Below are 19,048 nucleotides of genomic sequence, written 5' to 3'. Positions count from 1 at the left end.
GTGTCTGACAAAGAACTTTGATGAAATATATGATTTATTCTGTCTCCTTCAATATATTCTTCTTTCAATTGAGATAAGCAAACATCAGCGTCTTCACTATTATTGGAATCTTCTCTTCAAAGAAAAGTCACACATCTTGTGAAATGATAATATGACAATTCCTCACATACAAATAGATTGTTTGAAGAACAGACTTCAATAAATGCCTGCATTTGCATAAACAACAAAACCTTAACAATATTTGTTAGAATAAACAAATCTATATCAAGGATTTTTTTTGCGATATAATACTGATCATATTTCAATATCTCCATATAGTCTTTATACTTTCAGCTGTTGGGACTATTCGTCCAACTTCATATTTTTCAGATGAAGTCAATTTTCATTGCATATTTTTCATTTGGCCAATCATTTATTTGTCCAAATTCCATGACAGATTTGAGCTCAAGATCCTCGTCAACATTAATAGTATTGAGCGCCACATTATATCAACAACATTGTCGACGATCATTTAACGTCGGTTCCATCATCAGTCAATAAAGACATAACTTATCGAGATCTCATTATTTTCAGGTACATGAGCCTCTTCCATGAGGTCTTATAGAGTTTTATGTCGTGGTGCTCTTCTAGAGCACTTGCTCTTTATAATGACCATCTTGATCATTTGCTCCACTCCTTCTTCAAGGAGTTTTATCTTTGGAACCAACGTGTCATAGACTCTGTCCATCTTAGACTTTATTTTAGTTGGAGCATTAGCAGCTGAAATATGACATTTAGCTTTGGGTCAGCAGATGCCCTGGCAATATTTTGCAACTGAATTATCACTTGAACTTCAAGTTCACATTTTATTGTAAGAGGATCTACATGTACTCATAATAATTCATTCCATGTATTACTTTTTCAGCTGCCTATTTTCTCCCCCTAATGTTGGGATCACCAACACATTTTTCAACCTTCTTTGGGAACCCATATTTGTGCGTTGTAATGGGATATTAAATCATATCGCACATCCATATTTCTAGATGGAAGTTATTTGGTTCCTGACCCTGAACCAATTGTAACAGGGAGAATTTATCATAACTTGTTGGCAAGATGCGTACAAGTGATGTTGTATATTAAATAATATACCTCATACCAAATTTCGATTTGGGAGTTTTATTCTCATAACCAATGGTTTAGCTTAATTAGAGGCATACAATTTCTGCTAAACCAACTTTGATTTAAACCAGCATTATCAAAATAAATTATCATAATTTATATTCTGGAACTGTGCTCTAATAACTTGAGCAAGCAACCTTGCAAAAGCCAAACTGCAAGTTGACAACAAACGCACATGTGACCATACAATAACTGCATCTTTTAAAATCATATAATAGTAAACGGTCCACATGGCAGGTGACTGGGGCCATATATATATATATATATATATATATATATATATATATATATATATATATATATATATATATATATATATATCACCTTTTATTCGTTTTAGATTAAGGGATTGAATCCCAACCTTAAGTAGCACAAGAGAATTCTTGAATAATCTTCTATTTCTTCAATATATACCAATGTGAATTCTCAATTAATTTTTGCATCATAATTGAACCGGGATGGCCAACCGGTCGTGCCAACTAATATTTGTTTCAGTAAATATTTAATTTACTATGGCATGTGATTCCATCACCATGCTTATACATCTGTAATACAAATAGAAGAAAAATCGGGTAACCTTTCATATTTATCCGGTATGATTATAGTAATATGAAGATATTCAATCTTCCTTTCATTTATAGTCTCAATATGCTAACCACTTTGGCTAATATATTTGGAACTCAAAAAGTTCCTTTTTGAGACTTACTACCATCAATACCATAAATAATTTTATTTATTCGGGTAGTAACAAATTCGCTCTTTCGGAGCTCTCAATAATTTTGTACTACAAGATCTTTTATACCACCATCCAGTGGTGAATTTTTCCTCCACACAAAAAATTATCTTATCATTGTCACGATAAAAAATATTATAGACAAGACTCATTTCTTGCTTTACTTTTGCCTTTAATAACTTTTTAAGGCATGGCAAAATATTTTCGGCGTACCACATGTACACGACCAATGACATATTTGTGTAACCACATAGTAATGTTCATGATCTTTATTTCTCTTAAACCTCCCGTAGAGGTGAGTTGTAGTATTTATTCAACCATGCATAAATACATTCTTGTGCATAATTTGTATCACATATATATTTCCACACTCACTTCAGGAATGAGTCTGCATTTACAATGCTTATCACAAGTCGCATACTTTCACAAAAATGGACTATAATCGTCTGAGCGTGTCTCATATTTACAGACCATATTGATACACAATTCCTTCACCGTTGAAGGATTATTTTGAGAACCCTTATTGCTCTCCTTTTTTACATTTACCATAATGATGACTGTTGTTATTGCCTTTGGCACGCGCACGCTCATTGGTCAACCACTTGTCTTCATTTAGACTTATTATGCACCGCTATCACATTCACTTCAAAAATGGAGCAAATCAAGTGGGACAAGCTTCATACTTTTTCATGAAAAATACATTATTTTTCATTAGTCATTATTATATCATCAATATGGTGCATTGGGGACTCAAACCCAATGCCTTACCCATATAAATGCATGTTAGCTTTAATGAAGTGGAACTCAAATCTAACTCTTATCATCATAGTGCACCAGGACTTGAACCTGATGTCTTAACACGACCAATTGCATAATAGGCCAAAGTGCTTCGGGACTCACCCTCGAGCCTTTAAATTTGGCAAATAAATAGTGGATATGCAACAAATGACGTAAAATTTGTTGATAAAATAATAATAATAGTAAAACAATTGTATACAATGATTGAAAATAATGCACACTACATTAAACAATTTAAATAAATATACACACAATATAAGCAGCATGATGTGCTATGTTAATGTAACAAATTAACATATACAAACATGCATGTACAGACTATACATTAATGATGATAAAACACCGACCAAGTTGCTGTAGAATACATCATATAGTCTACGTATATATTAATTTTAGCATTCTGTTATTATGTTAAGCATAGTAGTCCTATTTGATCAGTCGGACTTTGATAATAAATTGTGATATAGTAAACTAGATATTAAAGAATGATCTCTAGCTTGGAAGTGATAAATCACCCCACCGAATTCATGTCTTTTTAGCAGAATATAAAATTAGATATTTGTGGATTAGTAAAAACGCATAAAGACTCTTACCTTATATGTGAAGAAAGTTTAACAAAGAGTTACCTAATGGCCTAAAAGGTATGAGTAAGCCAAGGCGTGGAAGTAAAGAAGCACATACAATTTGTTCTTTACCAAGAATGAGCGATTCGTGCTGATAACGTATTACGAAACTTAGCTCAAAGTAATAATATATATAAAACAAGAAAATAGATAAGAGATATAGAGAAAAAGAGAGGAGAGATTCTTATTTCTTCCATGTATTCAAGTATGTACAATGTGATGCCCAAACCCTCTATTTATAGGATGATATAGGTAATACAAAGGGATGCATAAACATGGTATTAACTATTGAGAACATGGGGGAAGATCATGGAGGTATGGGAGTTACATCCATATTGGTAAGAAGTAGTGGGAGGTTAATGGAGAAGAGTAGTGGGTGTTACTCCCTTAGGAGTTATGGACATTCATCATAATCAAGTATTTCATAACAGCTTCATACTATTTAGGAAAAAATTATTACAAAATACAATAACTTTGTACAGCTTCAAGATATATAAGTCATTTTTTTGTATACCTTACTGGTATACAACAGTTTTAGAATTTTGTATACTCAGAAGGTATACAACAGTTTTAGGAATTTGTGTACTTAGAAAGTCTATAAGATACATAACTTTTACAATGATTTTTTAAGGAGCAAAATTTGTAAATGAACGCCGTAGAAATGACACCACGTAGCCATGTTAAAGAGATGTTATTTAGGAATTAGTCTAACATGTCCTGAATTTCAATTTTTCAGTTCAATTTTAGGAACATCAGGTAGTCACGTTAAATGACTCAATTTTTTATATGAAGAAGAAAGATGCATTTGCAATAGGGATGCGTTTTAGCGTTCGATTTTATTTAGCGGGTGGGCAGCCCGGTGCACTAAGCTCCTGTTATGCGCGAGGTCCGATGAAGAGACGGACCACAAAGGTCTATTGTACCTAGCTTTACCCTGGAATTTTATTTTTAGCGGGTTAGGTTAGGTGTATGAGTGGGATTTCTATGTTTTGTTTGGGTGTTTATTATTTTATTTTGTCCAAAAATATGAAAAATTCATATGGATTGCCACAACACATTTTTCCATCAGAAAATTTGATAATTCTGATTGAGTGACCATTTGTTTGCAATAGGAATAGTCGTGTGGCCTTCCTGTTAAAAATGAGATTGAACTCAAGTATTAGAATGAGTCTTATTAGGTTGGTTGCTTTACTTCCTTACCTCGGGTAGGTTGAAAAAGCTGCTAAGAAAAGAAAAGTGACTTTAGTTCATAATTTTGGTTAATTGAGTAATCATCTGAGTAACGGACTCAGATGATCAGCAGGACATGATGTGGCTTCAGATTTTTGAATACATGGCCCTTGATAGAAAGGTGTGGAGATCGAGCATTAGGGTTATAGGTTAGCAGGTAGTTGAGCATTTTTCTACTTCGTCCCAGATGTTAGGGTTTGTCTTAGACTGATAGTGGTTAATATTGTGTTCACACTATTCTCCCTTTTTCCTTAGCATCGAGCCTTATTTACTAGTTATTGTTATTGCGTTTCAACTATTTTCTGGTTCTTATAATGTTGTTATCATTTTTATGGTTTCTATTAATGGTACTAATATATTGTCTTTTTCTTCCTTTTCATGTTCTTGAGCCGAGGGTCTTGTATACGGTAAAATCATGTGCCCCACCAATTTTTTGGGCTCGAAGGCTCACATCGAGGAACAGAAGGCTCATGTCGAGGAATAGGCTCACTATGAACCGAGTTCCCCGAGGGCAGAACACGAGGCTCGAAGATCTACGTGTTCAAGGAACGTCGGAGCCCAATGTAACCAACCCCGAGACAATTCCGTTATGGGTTTATAACAGAGTGAGCAAGATTCCTGCCACGTCCCCAAGATCATGGCATAAATTCCGGGATAGATTTGTACGAGTTAGTACTAATCCGTACTAGGCGGGTAGACAGATGTCCCAATAAGATTCTTTACTGTAAATAGAAGTGTACCTTATTTAGGGTTCCCCTATTATATAAAGAGGACCCCAATCATTTGTAACAATTATCAACCATTGGCAAAAGAATATACACTCTTACTTTCTTGCTCATTGCTCACCAAAATTGTCCTTTGCCTTTATTGTTCTTACTTTATTGTTCTTGACCTACCTCGAGGCCATCTTAGCTCGAGGTCGAGACTGGCTTGCGCACTGGTTTGATTTTACTTATTTCTTCCATTTATACGTTAGATTTCTTGGTTATTAATTAGTAAATCACATATCTTTAAAATCATAAATCAAGTTTAATTGTTACTCGTATTTTTTAGGTAAATAGTTTGGCACCCACTGTGGGGCTAAAGATAATAGTGGTTGTTTCAGTACTGATTCTGATAATGCACGTTATTTTCTCACTTTTTCTTGTCAAGAATTTTTGTTCTCAGGTTAAAACATGTCAAACTCGCAAAACGCACCCGTACACAGCGACGATGGTCTTGGATTCCATTGGGAAAACAACAATGTAGGAGTGGTGTGCCACCGATTAACCCCGGGGAAGTGCCAAATGTGGAACTAGTTGATGTCAGTTCACACATTGCTTTGAATGCGGATTTAGGCGCAGACCCTGGGGAAAGTGTACGTAGGGAAGCCCGGTCTGGTGGCCAAGGAACACAGGGTATAGGAGATGGGGGAGCCAGCCTCCAAGTAATATTAGAGATGTTACAAGCACAACAGGTTGCTATCGCTCAGCTTCAAAGTCAGCACAAAACTCCAAGTATAGTCAAACCAGAAAACACTCGACGTACTGAGCCAGTGCCAGAAAGATCAAATGGTAATGGCTTGGGGACTGATCCCACAATTATGAGGATGCTCGAGGAACTCACCAAGAGAATCGAGTCCGGGTAGAAAAAGATTAAGGATAATGACAAAAAGTGGAGACTTGTAACTCTCGTGTCGATCAAATACCGGGGGCACCCCCGGTCTTGAAAGGTTTGGATGCCAAGAAATTCATACAGAAGACATTCCCTCCGAGTGTGGATCCGAAGCCCATTCCTAAAAAGTTCTGTATGCTCGATATACCTAAATACAATGGGAAAATTGATCCTAATGAACATATTACCTCATCAAATAGGGAACGGTATCAGCCATATGTCTCGGAATGAAGAAACAGCGGTTCGGGGTGCAATCCTCCTCGGAACGATCGGAGAAATAATCGAGGACAAATCCTCGGGGAATTATAAGTAAACATGGTTAAACATACCGACCCCACGGAAGCACCTCGGTTTTCAGAATATAATTTCAGTGTAGATGCAATGGGGATCATGTCAGCTATTGGAAGAATCAAAGACACCAGGTGGCCCAGGCCTATACAAATCGATCCTTCTCAAAGGAATCCAAACTTGATGTGTAAATATCATGGCACACATGACCATAGGACCGAAGATTGCAGGCAGCTGAGGGAGGAAGTAGCTCGATTGTTCAACGAGGGTCATCTACGAGAGTTTCTCAGTGATCGAGCTAAGAACCACTTCAGGGAAAGAGATGCAAACAGAAAAAAAGAGCAGGAAGAACCGCAACATGTAATTCATATGATCGCTGGCGGTGTCGATGTTCTACTAGGACCTATATTCAAACACACCAAGTTGTCGATCACCAGAGAAAAACGGACTCGGAGCTATGTGCTCGAGGGCGCCTATCATTCAATGACGAGAAGCGGAAGGCATATTTCAGCCGCACAATGACGCCCTGGTAATTTCTATTTTGTTAAATAAAATTCAAGTTAAACGTGTTCTAGTGGATCCAGGTAGCTCAGCAAGCGTAATCAGATCAAGGGTCGTAGAGCAGCTCGGCCTACAGGACTAAATTGTACCTGCATCTCGAGTCCTAAATAGCTTCAAGATGGCAAGGAAACAACAAAGGGGGAGATAATCCTACCAGTGAACGTGGTCGGGACCATCCAAGATACAAAATTCCATGTCAACGAAGGTGACATGAGATATAATGCACTTCTCAGGAGGCCATGGATCCACAACATGAGGGCAGTACCTTCAACCCTTCATCAGATGATGAAATTCCCAAAGAATGATGGTGTGAAAACAGTTTACGAAGAACAACACGCTGCAAAGGAAATGTTTGTAGTCGATGAGGTGACACCGATACCAGTGCCTTCGACCTCGGAAAAATCAAGCACCAAAGATAAGCAGACTTCAAATAGCAATCACCGTCCCCAGCCTCGGCTGAATCGGAGGAACAGGTAATCGAAGAAGAAGAAGAAGAGGATTTTCTTACTCCTCGAACTTTTGTTGTTCCCGAAGATTCGGATGCAACCAAGTCAATGGTCGAGGAACTGGAACAGGTCATACTGATCAAGTACATGCCCGAGAAAAAGGTATACCTAGGAATGGGGTTAACCCCCAAACTCAGGAAAAAACTCATTCATTTTCTTATCGATAATATGGATTGTTTTGCTTGGTCCCATTTAGACATGACAGGGATCCCACCATAAATAACAACACACCAGCTAAGCCTCGACCCCAGGTTCAAACCGGTAAAGCAAAAAAGGAGGCCCAGTCCGAGGTGAAGCATACGTTCATAAAGGATGAGGTAACTAAACTTCTTAAAATAGGGTCTATTCAGGAGGTAAAATACCCCGAATGGTTAGCCAACGTAGTTGTAGTCCCTAAAAAGGGAACAAACTTGGAATGTGCGCAGATTATAAGGATTTGAACAAGGCATGCCCCAAAGACTCCTTTCCACTGCCTAACATTGATCGCATGATCGATGCCACAACCGGCCACGAGATCCTTACCTTTCTCGATACCTACTCTGGGTACAATTAAATTCAGATGAACCCGGAGGACCAGGAGAAGACCTCGTTTATCACTAAGTTTGGAACATACTGTTACAATGTAATTTCCTTCAGGCTAAAAAATGTTGGAGCCACGCCCCAACGCCTAGTTAACAAAATGTTCGAGGAACGGATAGGTAAATCAATGAAAGTTTATATTGACGATATGTTGGTTAAGTCCCTGCGCGCAGAGGACCATTTAACTCATTTGCAGGAAACATTCAAAATCTTGAGGAAGTACAACATGAAGCTTACCCAGAAAAATGTGCCTTCGGGGTCGGGTCGGGCAAGTTCCTCGGATTCATGGTATCAAATCGGGGGATTGAAATCAACCCCGACAAGATCAAGGCCATCGAAGATATCACTATTGTAGATAGTGTGAAAGCTGTGCAAAGGCTAACAGGACGAATAGTCGCCTTGGGTCGATTCATTTCGAGGTCATCAGGTCGAAGCTACAGGTTCTTTTCCTTGCTCAAAAAGAAAAAAAGATTTTGCTTGGACAGCGGAATGCCAACAAGCATTAGAGGAATTGAAGCGATATTTATCGAGCCTGCCTCTCCTTCACACTCTGAAGGTAGATGAAAAACTTTAATTATATTTGGCAGTGTCCGAGATAGCGGTAAGTGGGGTACTAGTTCGAGAAGAGCAAGGTACCAATTCCCTGTTTATTATGTAAGTCGAACTCTAGGAGATGCTGAAACTAGATACCCTCACTTAGAAAAATAAGCACTTGCATTAATAAGCGCATCTAGAAAGCTAAAGCCATATTTCCAGTGTCACCCGATATGTGTGTTAACCACTTATCCTCTCCGAAACAGTTTACATAAGCCCGAGCTGTCAGGCCGATTGGCCAAATGGGCAGTCGAACTTGGCGGGTATGATATCGAATATCAACCCCGAACGGCCGTCAAGTCTCAAATCTTAGCTGACTTTGCGGCCGATTTTACGCCGACCCTCGTATCCCGAAATAGAGAAAGAACTTCTGCTAAAATCAGGTACATCATCGGGGGTATGTGACCCTTTTTAAGGACGGTGCCTCGAATGTGAAAGGGTCCGGGCTCGGCATTGTTTTGAAGCCAACAACAGGTAGTACTATTAGACAATCTATCAAAACTTCTAGGTTGACTAATAATGAGGTCGAGTTTGAGGCCATGATTGCAGGTCTCGAGCTAGCTAAAAACCTGGGGGCAGAAGTCATTGAAGCCAAGTGGGATTCCCTGTTGGTCGTAAACCAAGTAAACAAAAGCTTCGAAGTTCGAGAGGATAGGATACAAAGATATTTGGACAAGCTGCAGGTAACTTTGCACCACTTCAAGGAGTAGACTCTAGATCATGCTCCCCGAGAGCAAAACAGTAAGGCGGGTGCACTTGCTAACTTGGGGTCCTCTGTTGAAGAAGATGATATCGTCCCGGGGAATGTCGTCCAATTATCGAGATTTGTGGTCGAAGAGGGCCATGCCGAGATAAATTCTGCCGGTTTAACTTGGGATTGGAGGAATAAGTATATCGAATATTTGAAAAATGGAAAGCTCCCTCCGGATCATAAAGAGTCGAGGGCTCTACAAATCAAGGCTGCTAGGTTCACATTGGAAGATGGAACGTTGTACAGGAGGACGTTCGATAGACCATTGGCGGGTTGTTTAGGGCCGGGGGACACCAATTATGTTCTACGAGAAATCCACGAAGGTACTTGTGGGAATCACTCTAGCGCCGAGTCTTTGATTCACAAAATTATTAGAGCAGGGTATTACTGGGATAGCATGGAAAAAGACACTAAGGAGTTTGTTAAAAAGTGTGATAAGTGCTAACGGTTTGCACCGATGATTCACCAACCCGGAGAGCAGCTCCACTCAGTCCTGTCCCTGTGGCCTTTCATGAAATGGGGAATGGACATCGTTGCCCTCTACCAACGGCCCCAGGTAAAGCTAAATTCATTTTATTTATGACTGATTACTTTTCTAAATGGGTGGAAGCACAGGCCTTCGAGAAGGTCAAAGAAACTTTATCTGGGATCACATTGTGTGTCGATTCAGGATACCTGCCAAAATCGTATGTGACAACGGGAAGCAATTCGTCGGCAACAAGGTAATAGAGTTCCTCGAAGCACACAAAATACAGAGAATCTTATCAACACCGTACCACCCGAGCGGGAACGGACAAGCCGAGTCAACAAACAAAACTATCATTCAAAACTTAAAGAAGAGGTTGGACGATGCAAAAGGAAAATGGAGAGAAGTTCTACCCGAGGTTCTTTGGGCGTATCGAACAACATCGAAGTCTAGCACGGGGGCGACCCCGTTCTCGTTAGTATACGGCTTCGAGGCCTTGATTTCGGTCGAGGTCGGGGAACCCAACGCCAGATTTTGACATACATCGGAGGAGTCAAATCACGAGGCTATGAATACCAGCCTCGAACTACTAGATGAAAAACGAGAAACTGCACTTGTTCGGATGGCGGCGCAAAAATAAAGAATCGAGAGATATTATAATAGAAGGACTAACCTTCGACAATTCGAAATTGGGGACTTAGTTCTACGGAAAGTCACCCTCAATACTCAAGACCTGAATGAAGGGAAACTAGGCCCGAATTAGGAAGGACCATACCAAGTTATCGGAGTTGTCGGTAAAGGATCTTACAAACTTGGCACGATGGGGGCGAATAATTGTCAAACAATTGGAATGTATCACTACTCAAACGATATTACTTCTAAGGTATGACCTTCTCCCTTTTCCATTTGAGTTTAAGACTAACTCATTGCAGGTGTTCGATCAAAGATGTCGATGGTACCTTTCTACATGAAGACCTTAAGTTTTAAAGCACGCGGTGCACTATTTTTCCCTTAGATCGGATTTTGTTCAAATGGGTTTTCCTGGCGAGGTTTTTAACGAGGCAACAACTATGTGCTTCCTAAGGAGAATTCAACAGTATCCAAGGCTTCTTCTCAATCAACCTCGAATACTGGGGGGCATCACCCTCAGAGGTTATATTTTCGAGGAAAATACTTCATGCCAAAGAGGGCCTCGATAGAAAACTTTGTAATGGGCCAAACGGTCGGATGAATCGTGTCCATATAGAATAGTCGAGCCCCGATGGCAAAACATGTACGCTTGTATCAAATTATTCAAAGAAGCATTCTCTCTATATCAAAACACTTTGTGTCTCAAAGAAGTCTACTATCATACGAGCTACATATTTTTAATTCTGTGAGAAACGGCTCAAGGGCCAAAACACAAATACATCTCGAATACTCGGGGACTGTCATCGACAATCAACATATTCGAGTCATCTAAACTCAAATCCATAAGACCTCAAAGAGGCATCCCCTAGACTTAGAGGCCAAGGCCATCATACTCGGGGACTAAACCTTTCGAACAAGTTCGAAAGGTTATCGGGAAACAAGTCCAAGAGACATACCGAAGGCTACGGCCATATTAAAGACTACAGTCATATAAAAAGGCTACGGCCGAAATAATACGGCTCAGAGACATCCGACTTCCGCCATAAGTTAAAGGCCTTCTAATACTTTGAAAAACCGTTTAAATAAGGCTACCCTCAGCAAAGCAAACAAAGAAGGGCTTCGATAAAATCAGCCCCTCGAATAGTTTAAAGGCTTTTATAATATCAGCCTTCGAAAAAGCCTCAAGAGGTATTAAATTATCGTAACACAAACGGATTACAAATGGGGTCCTGATTGATTGAACCCTCGAAAAACCCAACGGGAACAAAAACACATGCTAAGGCATAAAGAAATTTTCACCAAGTCTCTTAGCCGAAAAGAGGGAAAAATTATAGCCCCCATAGAGGCCGAATTGGCCCAACTTAAAGAGCCTAAGGGCCGATATAAAAGAGCCTAAGTGCCGATTTGGTAAGCCTAAAAGGTCAATACAATTAGAGTTCGAGACCTCGCTCTCACTCAATTCGAACCCAAGGGTTCGATTACCCCAAACCTAAACAAGTCATGGTTCGACCGTGGCTCGGGGACTACCATTACCCGGTATGAGCCTGTAAAGGTCTACACCCAAAATCTCGAACTTATTCGAGCTCGACTATGGCAGTTTCGAAGAAAACATCTGAGATAAAATCTCTAACAAACAGCTAAAAAGGATAAAGTCATTGCAAGAAATGTACAAGGCAAGAAATATCGAAATTCTTCTTTTATATATGTAGAAAAGGATATATACAAGGGACTGATAAAAGGTCTTACAAAAAAAATGATACAGTAAGAAAGAAAAATCCTATCTATGCCCAGGGCTGGTCTCTCCTTCGGGAGCAGCTTACCTTTCGGGCCCAGCTTCATCATCGGACCCGCTCTAGCTGCCTTCATCATCGTCATCGTTGTCGAAGGAGATGAGGAACTTGGCATCTGCCTCGAGTGCTTTTGCTTGGGCTATCTCATCAGTGAGGTCGAAACCTCGAGCGTGGATCTCTTCAAGGGTCTCCCTCCGGGATTGACACTTGGCCAAATCGGTGACCCGTTTCTCCCGGTTGGAGTCTTCCCTTAGTTCATTTTGAGAAGCCTCGGCATCCTTTAAATACACAGCAATGGTCTTGTCAGCCGTGGCCTTCGTCCTCTCGACCTCGGCCCTGGCTTCGGCAACCTCAGCTCCGGCTGCGGTAAGTTTAGCCTCGAGCTCATCGATCTTCTTGGCCTGGGCCGGATCTTTTACTTTGAATCCCTGGAGCTGGGCCTCAGCCAAGGCCAGATTTTTAGGCTCTTTCTCACTAGCAAGCCAATCCATGTTTTCCTTCCACTGGTTGCAATCGGCCTTAACTTGATCGACCTCCCTTCGAAGCTGCCCTATCATGTCCAATTTTTGCTGCAGCTGAGACACTGAAGTGTTAGCTTCCACAGATGGGTCAATTAGGCCATACTCTTGCAAAATGAGGGTTACCTGCTTGTCCATCTCAGCCTCATTTTGATGAGCTTTGTTCAAATCTGCTCGTAAGTCCTTGAGCTCCTCCTCCTTTTTATTGCAAATGAGCCTCAAGGCCTTCCCTTCATCCGAGGATCTCTTGAGATTGGCCTCACATTAGCTCAACTCGGCTCTAAACTTAGTAATGGCCTACACAGAAAAAAGGAGATATCAATTAACGCAGAAGGAGAGAAAACAAAAAGTTTTGCAACAATAAAAGTTAGTGCTTACCCGAGGGAAGAGACGATGAGCCTCTTCAAAGAGGATAGATGCGTCATTGAGGTCGACGGCATCATCGACCCCAGTAAAACAATTCTGAAAAGGATCTTCTTCGAGGACCTTGCTCGGGTCAGGCGTTTGCAGAGCTTGAGCGTCCTTTATTTCCTCCTCGGAATAAGATGGTAGAAGAGGGGAGTGACTATCATCATGGACCCAAGCTCCTCACTCGGGGCGCTCTGATTAGCCTCGGGATTCTCGGCACTTGCCCCCTCCGGTGTACTTGTTGAAGGCGGGGGAATAATCTCGATCTTAGGGGACTCGGGGGCTTTGCCCGAGTCTTTCTTCGGAGTTTCCTCACCACGAGGCGAGGTCTCCGATTTGGAGGGCTTGGTGGCCTTTACCGGTTTCCTAGTTCGGGCCACCAGCGCCGATTCTTCACCCTCATTTTCTTCACCATCCAGAAACTGGTGGGCCAAATCTACGTCCACGTGAATAAGTTTCCTCCTTGGCCTTCGAGTAGGGCCCCCCTTATCCTGGGGCCTTTTCCTCTTGTTATCTTTCCCTGATTTGGGAACCGAGGACTCGGTCTCTTTCCCGGGCGGGACCGGCCTCATTTCGGAGACATCTCCAATACCTACATAAATAGGCATGAGTGAGATAACATCTCCAATAAAAGGAAAGCATCAAAAAATCTGGGAGAAGAACTTACCATGGTGTTTGGCCTCCCATTTGCTCTTCGATAAGTCACGCTATTTGCGCCCGTCATACGAGGAGGTCGCGGTCAGATTTCGGACCCAGTCCTCGAGGTCAAGGATCGCATGGGGCATCCAAGCAACAACTGCAAAAAAGGTAAAGGCGTTACAAAAAGCATGAATGAAGTATAAGAAGATATTGGGAAAGGGACTTCACTTACGATTGGGATTCAACTTTTCCGGGAACGACATTTTTCCCTTAGGAATGACGTCTGAGGTCCTCACTCGGACAAACCGGCTCAACCAGCCTCGGTCCTTATCCTCATCATTACTGGGAAAGAAGGCTTTGCTTGATCGACGTTGAAGCTTGATCAACCCTCAAAAGAGTTGAGGCCGATTTAGCCGAATGAGGTGATTGAGGGTAAATTCTACTCCCTCGGCTTTGCTAGAGAAGTAGCGCACCATAAGCACGATACGCCATAAAAAGGGATGGATATGTTTTGTAAAAGTCAATCATTACTGGATGAAGGGGACCCAGTGCGAAGGGGTAAGTGTAAACACTTAAGAACCCCTCCACATGAGTAGTGATGCTCTCCTCGGGGTCGGGGATTTGTACCACGACCTCGTCTCCCCTTCCACAATCTTTCTTCATGGCCTTGAGATGCTTCTTCGTTATCGAACTAATATATCGAGATACATGTTCGCATCGGGCTGGGATTGCCGGGGGAATTTCAATGCTGAAGTCTTCTTTATAACGTAGGGGCCGGGAATAATCTCGTGAAGGGCCGGCGCCACAAGTTTGGCAGCCGGCTGGGAGGAGGAGGAGGAAGCTTTCTCCTTTTGGGGAACTGTCTTTGAGGTTTTCACCATTGATTCGAGTTAGAGGAAGTAGAAATAGATGGAGTTTGGTATTTTCTGACACTAAAAAGAACGGGAGTAGCAGAAAATGAGAGAAAAAAGATGGAAAGAAGGAGATATAGAAAATGCTTAGAGATGGTTTAAAGATTGAAGTAAAGCTTTCTCTGAATTTAAACCTTATATTTATAGGCGAGCGGCGGGGTTCAACGGCGCTAGTGGCCGACCACCACTGGAGAAGCATTTAATATTTTGGGAAAGTGAACCGAAGGGTTGTTTCAGTCACTTCAAGTGCCTACGTCATAGGAATGACATCATCATCAGGGACTCCGAAAGATCGAGGTTCAAATCGTTTCTTATCGTTTTACTCTAAGAAACGCGGAGACTATCTGTATACGGTGAAATCATGTGCCCCCGATTTTTTAGGCTCGAAGGCTCACATCGAGGAATAGAAGGCTCAAGTCGAGGAATAGGCTCACTATGAACTGAGTTCGAGCCCGAGGGCAGAACACGAGGCTCGAAGATCTAAGTGTTCAAGGAACGTCGGAGCCCAATGTGACTAATCCCGAGATAATGTCGTTATGGATTTGTAACAGAATGAGCAAGATTTTTGCACATCCACAAGATCATGGCATAAATTCCGGGATAGATTTGTACGAGTTAGTACTAAGCGGTTAGACATCTGTCCCAATAAGATTCTTTACTGTAAATAGAAGTGTACCTTATTTAGGGTTCCCCTATTATGTAAAGGGAACCCCAATCATTTGTAACCATCATCAATCATTGGCAAAAGAATATACTCTCTTACTTTCTTGCTCATTGCTCACCAGAATTGTCCTTTAACTTTATTGTTTTTACTTTATTGTTCTTGACCTACCTCGAAGCCATTTTAGCTCGAGGTAGAGACTGGCTTGCACGCTGATTTGATTTTACTTATTTCTTTCATTTATATGTTAGATTTCTTGGTTATTAATTAGTAAATCACATATCTTTAAAATCATAAATCAAGTTTAATTGTTACTCGTATTTTCGAGATAAACAGGTCTATCAGAAAACAACCTCTCTACTCCATCGAAGTAGGGATAAGGTTTGCTTATACACTACCTTCCCCAGACCCCTTACCTATGAAATTTTATTGGTGTGTCTGAGTAATGGACTCCACAATTAGAACAAGGGAATTCTACAAAGGTGATATTTATAAGAAGTTTAGAGAGCAAAAACAATCTATTGATCCTAAGGAAACAATTGTCTCAAAGGCATCAGTAACACCAGCACTAGCATGATCTTCACCCAATATAGTTAGGTAGTTGATATTAAAGTTATATACACGTCATGAAGTTTTACATCATCATGTCACTTTTTTCTTATAGCGGTTACTCTGTCTTATTTTACAAATCTCATTTCAAGGAAATAGTACCTCCTGACGAGTAAGGACATTAAAATTAGGAGTCCGAAACTTTTTTGATGATTTTTTGGATAAAAAGCACCTTTTTAATGCTAAAAAAAAAAGGATACACAAATAGGCATTTCGCAGTACTATACTGCGAATTTGCGTTTTATTAAAAAATTAATTTTCTTTAAGCAATTCGCAGTACTATACTGCGAATTACATATTAATTGGGCCCAGTTCTGAAGGACTCCGGTAAAACGCAGTATTATACTGCGAAGTAGACTGAAACGTATTATTTTGCTGCCTTTTACTCTGATTTTTGGCCCCACCAATAATTTAACTGACATAACAATAATTCAAATACATAAAACGTAGTATTGTACTGCGAATTCCTTAAAAAAATTCTACACCCCAAGCTCGGACTTGCCTTATTTATAGGCGTTTCAATTTTATGAAAATTCATTCAATACTTAACTTCAAACTTACGTTCATACTTCTCTCTTCTTCTTATCAATCATTTTTTTACAATGTCTGAAGTGCCAAAAATAAGGGTTTCACTATATTGGGGGGGGGGGTGAGGTTGTGCTGGAGAATAACTCTGTGAGGTATAGCTCACCTCCATAGTGTCATGTTAAATTGCCGCTTACTATGGAGTACGATACATTGGTATCGCTGTTACGTAAAAAATGAGTGAGAGGAGGCGTTCGGTTAACCTTAAAGTAACCGATAGATTTTCGTATTCAGTGACTCCGCAGGGGTTTGCTTATTATTCTGAATTTAGCATCGAGGATGATGAAACTCTTAGAGATTTTTTGCGGATTCCGGATGAATACAGGGAATTTATTGTAATAAAATTATTGAAAATGTACGTCAAGGTGGAAGACGTTCCCAGTAATAAGGGCGTGCATAGCAGGGATAACCCCCAGTCATCGGGTGGTTATTCTGGAGCAGTTTTTGCCGGACAGATTGCTGATGAAAGAGCTTGCCTTGATTTAAACTTGTCACCACCGGCGAATGAGCAGCCACAAAATAATTTTTCGACTTTATATAATCAACAAGACGACTGGTAAACTTCAATTTTACTACGCTTTAGCGATGTTTATTTTATGTTTTAATTGGATTTGTATTAGCACTCATATTTTTCACATGGGGTACCGTCCGGATATGAGTTTTACAAGTTATGACCCCGCCCCTAGTTGGAATATGCGTAGTTCTGGAGTATTGGACCACGGTGGTCCATCCGGGAGTCATCACCAACAAGAAAATATCCATCATGAAACGTCAAGACAGTACGATTTGTAAGTAAAGTGATATAGCTATATCTAAAGTATTTTTCCGGAGTTTTGGGTAACTTATCTTTTTGTTCTTTTTGTGCAGTGAAAACAATCTTCTTGAAGCTCCTGACCTCACACAGTTGCCCATAGACGACGTATTTACTCGTGATTTGGCAGATGCGCAGAGTCAGGAAGATGATAGTGATTATGACAACAATGCGGATGAGTCTGGGGATGACACACCCTTCCATGATGAGGGTGATGATGAGGGTGATGATGAGGAGGAGGAAGTGAATGTTGAACCTGAGCTGACGAGGGAGCATGTTCCTCCACCTCCCGCTAGACCAAGAGTGTACGAGTCCCACGTGCCATTTCATGAGCGGAATATTCCCTACCTTGATAATTTGCCAAGCATGCCGAACGTGGATGCCCTCACAAGGGATGATGATGAATTTCGGTCAGCGATGTGGGATGAGTCTAGACCAGCTGTTCTGACAAAGGGCATGTATTTCCCCGATAAAGCTCGCCTAATTAGGGCTGTAAAAATCTATAGTATAAGAGAGTGTCGTGAGATGACGGTAAGTGAGTCAACTACGGAGAAATACAAGGCTTATGCCGTAGGTGGTTTATGGGTTGTCACTGGATGTTGCGTGCCACCAAGAAGAAATCAGGTTTGTGGAAAGTGGGTAAATTTATTAGCGAGCACAGATGTGAAATGGACACATACAATGAGAATCACTTCAACTTGGATGTGGACTTGATTTCTCTTGTCTTGATTCCATATTTGGAAGTGTCCATTAGGTTCAAGATTAAAGAGTGTATTACAGTCGTCCACCAGGAGTATGGTTGTACTATAACCAAAAGAAAGGCATATCTCGGTCGCAAACGTGCCTTTGAACTTATTTATGGCGACTGGGATAAGTCTTTTTCAAATCTGCCCAGGTACATGGCCGCACTGCAACACTTTAACCCCGGGACTGTTGTTGAATGGAGGCGTGAGCGGAGTCCGGACAGACCGGAATATATTTACAACTATGTGTTCTGGTCATTTAAACCAACAATTGATGGTTTTATGCATTGTCGTCCTGTAATTTCCATAGACAGTACTTATGTCTATGGAAAGTATGATATTAAGCTTTTGATTGCAGTTGCAGTAAATGCCAACGGACAAATATTTTCACTAGCTTTTGCCATTTGTGCCAACGAAAGCGAAGAGACGTGGACGCATTTTTTGAACCACTTGAAGCAGCACGTTGTCAAACAGCATTCAGGTATTTGTCTAATATCTGATCGGCATGGTGGTATTTTAAGTTCTGTACGTCACTTGCCTAAATGGCATGAACCATATGCATACCATCGTTACTGTGTGAGGCACCTGAAGGCCAATTTCCAGAAAAAAATTTCCTGACAAGGCCTTGCATAACTTAATGTGGATGGCTGCAACTGAGCACCAGCAGTGCAAATTCACGAGGCGCATGGAAGCGATCCGGCAGATAGATCCACAAGCCTATACTTGGTTGATGCGACATGAGCTTCACATGTGGACATTGCATGCTGATGGCAGCAGACGATGGGGACCCCTCACTACAAACG

The sequence above is a fragment of the Nicotiana attenuata genome, chromosome 10 (assembly GCF_001879085.1).
Source record: "Nicotiana attenuata strain UT chromosome 10, NIATTr2, whole genome shotgun sequence".
NCBI classification, from domain to species: domain Eukaryota; kingdom Viridiplantae; phylum Streptophyta; class Magnoliopsida; order Solanales; family Solanaceae; genus Nicotiana; species Nicotiana attenuata.
This window is presented reverse-complemented; position numbering follows the sequence as displayed.